Source organism: Gymnoscopelus microlampas (genome assembly GCF_963454915.1).
Source record: "Gymnoscopelus microlampas genome assembly, chromosome: 11".
NCBI lineage: Eukaryota > Metazoa > Chordata > Actinopteri > Myctophiformes > Myctophidae > Gymnoscopelus > Gymnoscopelus microlampas.
Genome location: NC_139948.1, coordinates 13,738,412 through 13,745,617, shown reverse-complemented (window position 1 = coordinate 13,745,617; position 7,206 = coordinate 13,738,412).

Sequence of the window (7,206 nt, the reverse complement as noted above, 5' to 3'; positions counted from 1 at the left end):
ATATAGACAAAAAATCTGACTCAAATGCAGCACTTGTGCAGGAAACCAGGTTAAAATTGGGGGTAAAAGAGCAAAGCTTTAAAGCTTTAAGGGTTAAGAATTTCCTTTGTCTCCCATCTCCATGGCTCAAGTAAAACACAGTTTGTGTGTGTGTGTGTGTGTGTGTGTGTGTGTGTGTGTGTGTGTGTGTGTGTGTGTGTGTGTGTGTGTGTGTGTGTGTGTGTGTGTGTGTGTGTGTGTGTGTGTGTGTGTGTGTGTGTGTGTGTGTGTTTTATGCACAATTTGGGAAATTGTAGCATTTTTTAAATACAGTTGTTATAGAGCAGGGTGGATTCCCATGTCTCATCTGCTGGATCCTGAGGGGCTTAGGTTTTGGGGTTTGATTGACCGTGATATTTGAACACCCAGACAAAAACATTAATTTGTATCGTCCACTAAATAGACTCATGTTTGCTGTTTTGAATGTGAACCCTACAAAAATGACCATGGCAGCATATCAATTGTCCAGGTGTGTTACCTGTTTAGTACTAGACAACTTCAGATTTCCCAGCACTACTAATGAGACATCAATGTCACCATGACACAAAACACATACGATTAATAATATTTTGTCAAGTCGAATGGGAAATGCATTCGTCTCATCAGCAAAAGCTGCACAGTATAATAAGGCTATACTTGAAAAGACACTTTGCGACAAACCCCACAGCATTTCACAAGACTTCTGCCGAGAAAAATAATAAAGTAACTGAATATTTTGACAATATTTTAAGTATAGTATTTGTCTCATCAGCAACCACTTCACAACAATGGTGTGGTCCTGACAAACCACAAAATATCACTACACCTTTCTAACTGAGTGTGAACTGAATGAAGCAAAGGGGTCTTTTTGGTTCAGAGTCTGAAATTCAGGATGAGATCAGGCTCTGGAACAATGGATCTCAGTCGACCAAATTTCCTAGAAGGCCCCCCTGACCTTTTGGCCCGTTCAGAGATCCAGCTCTGGTTTTGCACCTACAAGGTTTCCACCCATCAGTGATGATATGGTGCTCTCTCGTACACAGAGACACACACCGATGTGGTGTGACCCCTCTCATATACTGATACTAGCTGTCACAGGGATAAAATAATTCCTGTTATGTCACACATTATGTTGTTGTTGTTGTTAATGTTGTTTACCCTGCACATGAACCAATTTGGGTTGGATATACACGTCACTTCATCTTTTTTCCAACTATGTGTCTGTACCAATGAAGATTGACCACTAAATGCTCTGTGTCTCAGTGGCCAAGCAAAGAGGAACCATATCATGTTCTTTGCCTCAATGTTCACCCGTTTCTGATGATGTCAAGGCACTGAATGGGACATTATCACGTTTAGTCAGACGATTGAATGGTCTAGGTGAGATACTGACCTATCCACGTTTAATCAGACTATTGATTGGGTCTAATCAAAAGATACTGACCTACCGACGGAGGTGTTTTGTATAAAGTACAGTTTTGGACCGTGTCGGAGGCGTGCCGTCTCAAGCGAACTGGAGCCACGAGAGGCACCACCGAGCCAGCTAAAGCGAGCGGGTTGCCGTGCCGAACGTTGCGACGTTCGCTTGAGCTGACTCAGCGCCGTCCGAGTTATGTACCGATAGGCACAGAAACGTAAATCATGTTGTGGGGACTGCTCTGCCCCCGGGTATAGGTCAGTATCTCACCAATCAATAGTCTGATTACACGTGGGTAGGTCAGTATCTCACCTACTTAGACCGTTCAATCGTCTGATTACACGTGATAATGTCCCATTCAGTGCATTGATAGCATCAGAAGCCGGTGCAATGTTCAATGTTCAAGCTGGAGGAAGCGCAGATGGTTGTGTGCTGCTTATTTACACAGCCGCTGTGAAATCCATGTCACTCACCACAGTTTCTCAAATTTTGACATTTCAACAGTTTTCTGAGGATTATCTGGAATATGACATTTTAAACCTTTTATTGCAAAAATATTGCAAGAAATTTAAGCCACCAGGTCATTATGACCAATTTATACAGTATATAAGGATTAAGAATTTACTTTTGTATCCAGGTCCATGTCTCATGTAAAACAGTTTATGGTTGACTGGAGACAGTACTGAACCCTTTATATGGACATCAGACAAGAATAATGAAACTGTAAGATGGGTGGCAACGCGAAATAGTAGCATGTTTTATATAAATGTGTGCGTGTGTTTGTGTGTGTGTTCGGTACCTCTCTCATTCGATTCGGGTCGGTGTGAAAGTAATTGCAATTGTGGTGTAATTACAATATGATGAATCAGCCTCACATGGCAAACATCATTGACACTTTCTACCTGACAGAGCCTGTTCTTGTGTTTCATTCTCACTACTATTGCTGCTATCTAAAACCTATACTTGCAGAAACCTGGGTGTCCCTTTTGATCATCATCATTGCATGTGAAAAACATTCTGAACACAGAACAGACTGTAGGTCTGAACAAGTGTCTCAGGACATGGTGATGGAAGGTGCAGTGCGAGGCTTCATAGCTGAATGGAGAGAGAATCCACCTGGAGATTTCATCGGAGTGTGTCATCGTGTCTATGAGCAAGGCATTGGACCCCTAACTGTGGTAAACCATCAGCTGGGTAAAGCTGGAAACTGAGTCTACGCCACAGGATCAAATAGGTCAAATTATTATTATTAGGGTGATGTAATGGTATTTTTATTCCCCTAAATGCACAGGACAGCAGTTTGTCTGGTTTCCTCCTCTCTGTAAATTAAAGACACACACACACACACACACACACACACACACACACACACACACACACACACACACACACACGTCACACACGATATGTTGGGGTCTTGTAGATCGCTTATTTCTGCAACTTTTGACACTAAGTTTTAACTGACCATGACACAACGCCACTACAAATGTTTCGCCTTCACAAACCAACAATGTAATGTGCAATGCCTTTTTAACACTCATGTTTTCACCTCTTTCTTTCATCTTCCCATCTTATCTCCATGCTTTTTACAACCTTGCATTTTCTCCATGCTAATTCACACTCTTTCTATGCACATATGATTGTTTTCTAAACGGATGCTGCTTTTTTCCCATGTATTTCATGACTGCTAACATTAATGCCATAACATGTTTACAAACCACCTCAGCACACTGCTCTTTAACACACTGCCACTACAAATGTTTCACATGCTATCACGCCTTCACATACCAACAATGTAATGTCATCTCATGCCAAGGCAGTACATCATTCAATACAACTTCTTCACACACAAAACTATACTAAGGAGCCGTTGCGCACCACAACTGCCACCATGTCTCCATCTAACTGAATCACAACACCTGCACTTAGTGCACGTGTGTTTCTAAGCACACGCCGACACTTCTTCCTTCACTCTAGCACTCAGTTCCATTCCTCTCTTCCCACTCTGAATGTTCTAATTCATCTCTTCACTCTTAGCCTCACTGCCTGTTATGTTGTCTTGGACCCATTACTTTCAAGACATTGTTTTCTTCGGCCCTCTTTTACGTTGTCAATCCTATTATGCCTTTTGCTGCTTCTCGCTGGCCACAGCACTTTGCACAGCATGTCTATGAGGAACGCTGCTGTATTGTACACACCATTATTACATTTTCATTTGCCCTCACAAGGTGTCACACCACACTTACACTGCCTCACAATGTTCCCTACTTCACAGTTTACCTACAACCACCCCACTCCTGCTTGGGACCGTCACATTGTCTGGCAGTCATGAAAAGGAAAAGGCCTGCATTGGCTAGACGACGCAAGCGGCCACGCTTGCCACACACATCAGGTAATGCAGCACTTCCATTTCACCACCTTCTCTGTACGTCTCTTTCACTATGCAGTCCCCTCCACTGCATGTCCTTAGCTCTTCCCTTGCGCTTAGCATTACACATCATGCCACAGCCACTATGCATACATATGTGTGTGTGTCACCACACATGCAGTCAATCCTATTCAACACCTATTAACATGCATACCTCACTTCTCAGCTGACAAGCACGACATCACTCCACCAGCCCTACCTCCCACACCTTCACCGCAGCAGCCTGACAGCCAAGGTAATGACTTCTGTTGTCCTCATCCCTTCCATGCAGTCTTTCCACTCTACACTATTTCCCACCTATAATCTCTCATCACCAACATATGCTCTGCCCAGCACAACAACACACCACCACTTCTTTTGTCTCACTGATTCACATATATCGCATTACTGCTCATTACTGGCGCACACTTTCCCATCATGACTACACTCACCTTCTCGCACATTCTATGTCCACCCAAAGCATGCCACGTCTCCCACCTGCACTTAATCCTTTTCATCCAATGTGTACCTCATATACTGTACATGCCACATCACTTCTCAGATGCCGGTCATGATGCCACACCACAACGCCAGCTTCACACCCCTTCATTGCAGCTGCCCGACAGCCAAGGTAGACTTTACTGCATTCCCAAACTTCCAGCCATTCTCTTCGCAAAAGCATATGTACAACCTTTTCCCTCACATCACCAACATGCACACAGAGGAACACTGCCAGTCTGTGTGTCTGTCTATGTGCATGGCCCTTTATCGTCTGCAACACGCAGCTGTCCTTGCAATAATCACATCCACATGCCATTACTGCTCATTCCACTACCTCAACTCTAACTATCTTCACTTCCCAGCTCAACTCCTCACAAAGGACACACACCCGCACGACCAGCAACAGCCGCCAGACACACGGACACGCACATTCACCCAGCCCCATGCCACAGGTGACGACTCATGCTATTACATTGACCCTCCAACACATTCTCTTCACTTCAGGGACATCTTTATTTCACATCCTCACCACATCACCCTCACCTACTTCTCTTCCACAGTACACCTACCGTGTCAAAAACACATTGCTCATTGATGCCTTTACTTGCCTTTCCAATGCAACAAATATATCCACCTCAACTGTCTTCCATTATTAGGTGCAGACCATCAACCCAATCGCCTCAGCACACACCTGCCTACTGGCACAGAACAACAACACCATCAACACAGTCACCACACACCGGAGCACGCTGCACACACAGCAGGCCCTTCCTTGCAGCTGCCTCACAAGCAAGGTACTGCCTAATGCAATTCTCATTACTTCCACTCATGCATTCCACGGTCATCCATGTACTACCTACTCTTTCACATCACCACCATGCACACACAACTACAGCCTGTGTGTCTGTGTGTGCGCGTGTGTGTGTCTGTGTGTGTGTGTGTGTGTGTGTGTGTGTCTGTGTGGCAGTGTCTGTGTCTGTGTGTGTGTGTGTGTGTGTGTGTCTGTGTGTCTGTGTCTCTCTGTCACACAGAGTGTCTGTGTTTCACTCTATTGTCTGCACGACACAGACATTCTTGCGCACATCTGTTGTCCTCAGGTGGACGTCCTCTGCTGTTGCATTGGCCTTCACATCACACCCCTCGCCACACTCTTTGCCCTCATTGCCTTTCACCTTCACATTGCTTCACCTCCACAAACAGCACCACACACTATATACACCGCAACATACATGTGTGTGCAATTCTTTCAGTCTCCACCCCACATTCCTATGTACATCTTCACACTGAACACTAGCTACCTACTACACCAGCCCCCAATATCTATCACTTACATCACACAGACTGCCTTACTGCCAATTCACGCACCTCTCATCCACACTGCATAATTGCTCCTCACACTACTTCATAGCCAACTGTCTTCACTTCTCAGCTCAACTCCTCGCAAAGAACAAAAGCTGCCAGCAGCACCAACCGCAGCCCAACACACCGAGACGCTCCTTGAGACTTTTGCACCAGGCTGCAGCCACAGCACAACCTTCCTTGCAGCTGTCTCCCAAACAAGGTAATGACTTATGCTCTTCTCCACTCTTGCACACATTCTCTCCACTGCACTGTCATACACCCTATACTCACACACCACATACATGCACACATGTATGTGGTGTCGCTCATTGCGACAAGCTGCGGCCACTGGTGAGTTATACATGCATTCACATTCATCGTCAAACACTATACTATGCATCCACTACACTGACATGCCAATTCACAACCTCACCACTAAAAAACACCACTCTCATTCTCCTCCATACAACACCTGGCCCCTTCATACCTTCATTTCACATTCCACTTATTAATCTAACTCCACTGTCTTTCCTTCTCAGCTGCACACCAGGAACACACACGCCAGACACCGGCCCAGGCCACTGACATGGAAGCACAACACAGCCAACAAAGGCCACACCGACCACGCAACTCAACTACCCGCAAACAGCCACAAAGACAACAACCCCGGCCTCATCTCAAACCTGCAACTAAGACTTTGCACATTCTCAATGGCAACCTACAAATCCCTGAACTCACACGCACAACTGACACTATTGGCACAATCAGCATCAAGTGCGTCAAATGTGGCGCATATAAATTCAAGAAGGAGACGAGCAGTCTCTGCTGCTTACAGGGCAAGGTACGCCTTCCAGCCTTCCCAACGCCCCCACAGCCCATCAATGATCTGTGGTTTGCCGACACCCCTGAGGCCAAGCTCTTTCGCACACACAGTCGTGTCTTCAATAACGCTGTCATCAAAGTCACCGCTGCCATTCAGCCATTCTGCAGAGCCTCTCATGACAACCTGCGCAACCTGCCGGCCTTGCAGCTTCTTTCCTGGACTACTGCTTCGTCCCCCTTGAGGCAAGGTTCATGCATTGTTACATTCCTTTCTCATAAATCCACATAACTAATAGTGCTGCTGCTTAACACTTCACACACATATCACTGCCTTTCCTTTCACATAATCCCTCTTCAACATGTCACATTGTGTGGTTGATTCCTGGCTGCTCTTTCACTCCCATTCTGCAGGCCCTGCGTTGCCAATCTCTGGAACCTGATGACGTCCCAACTTCCTTACATTATGGACATCTGCTTCTTCCCCATGGAGGTACATCTGTTGCATTCTTCCATGTGTCATTTATGCTTGCACTACATAATTGTCAAGGCCTACCACTTCACACAAAAGACGCTGCCTTTACTGTTACATACTCTATGATGGCCATCCACATTATGTCCTTCTTCCCGCCTTCTGTCTTTCTCCCATTCTGCAGGCTCTGCCATGAATGCCATCGATGGAAACTGCATCCCTCACAACATT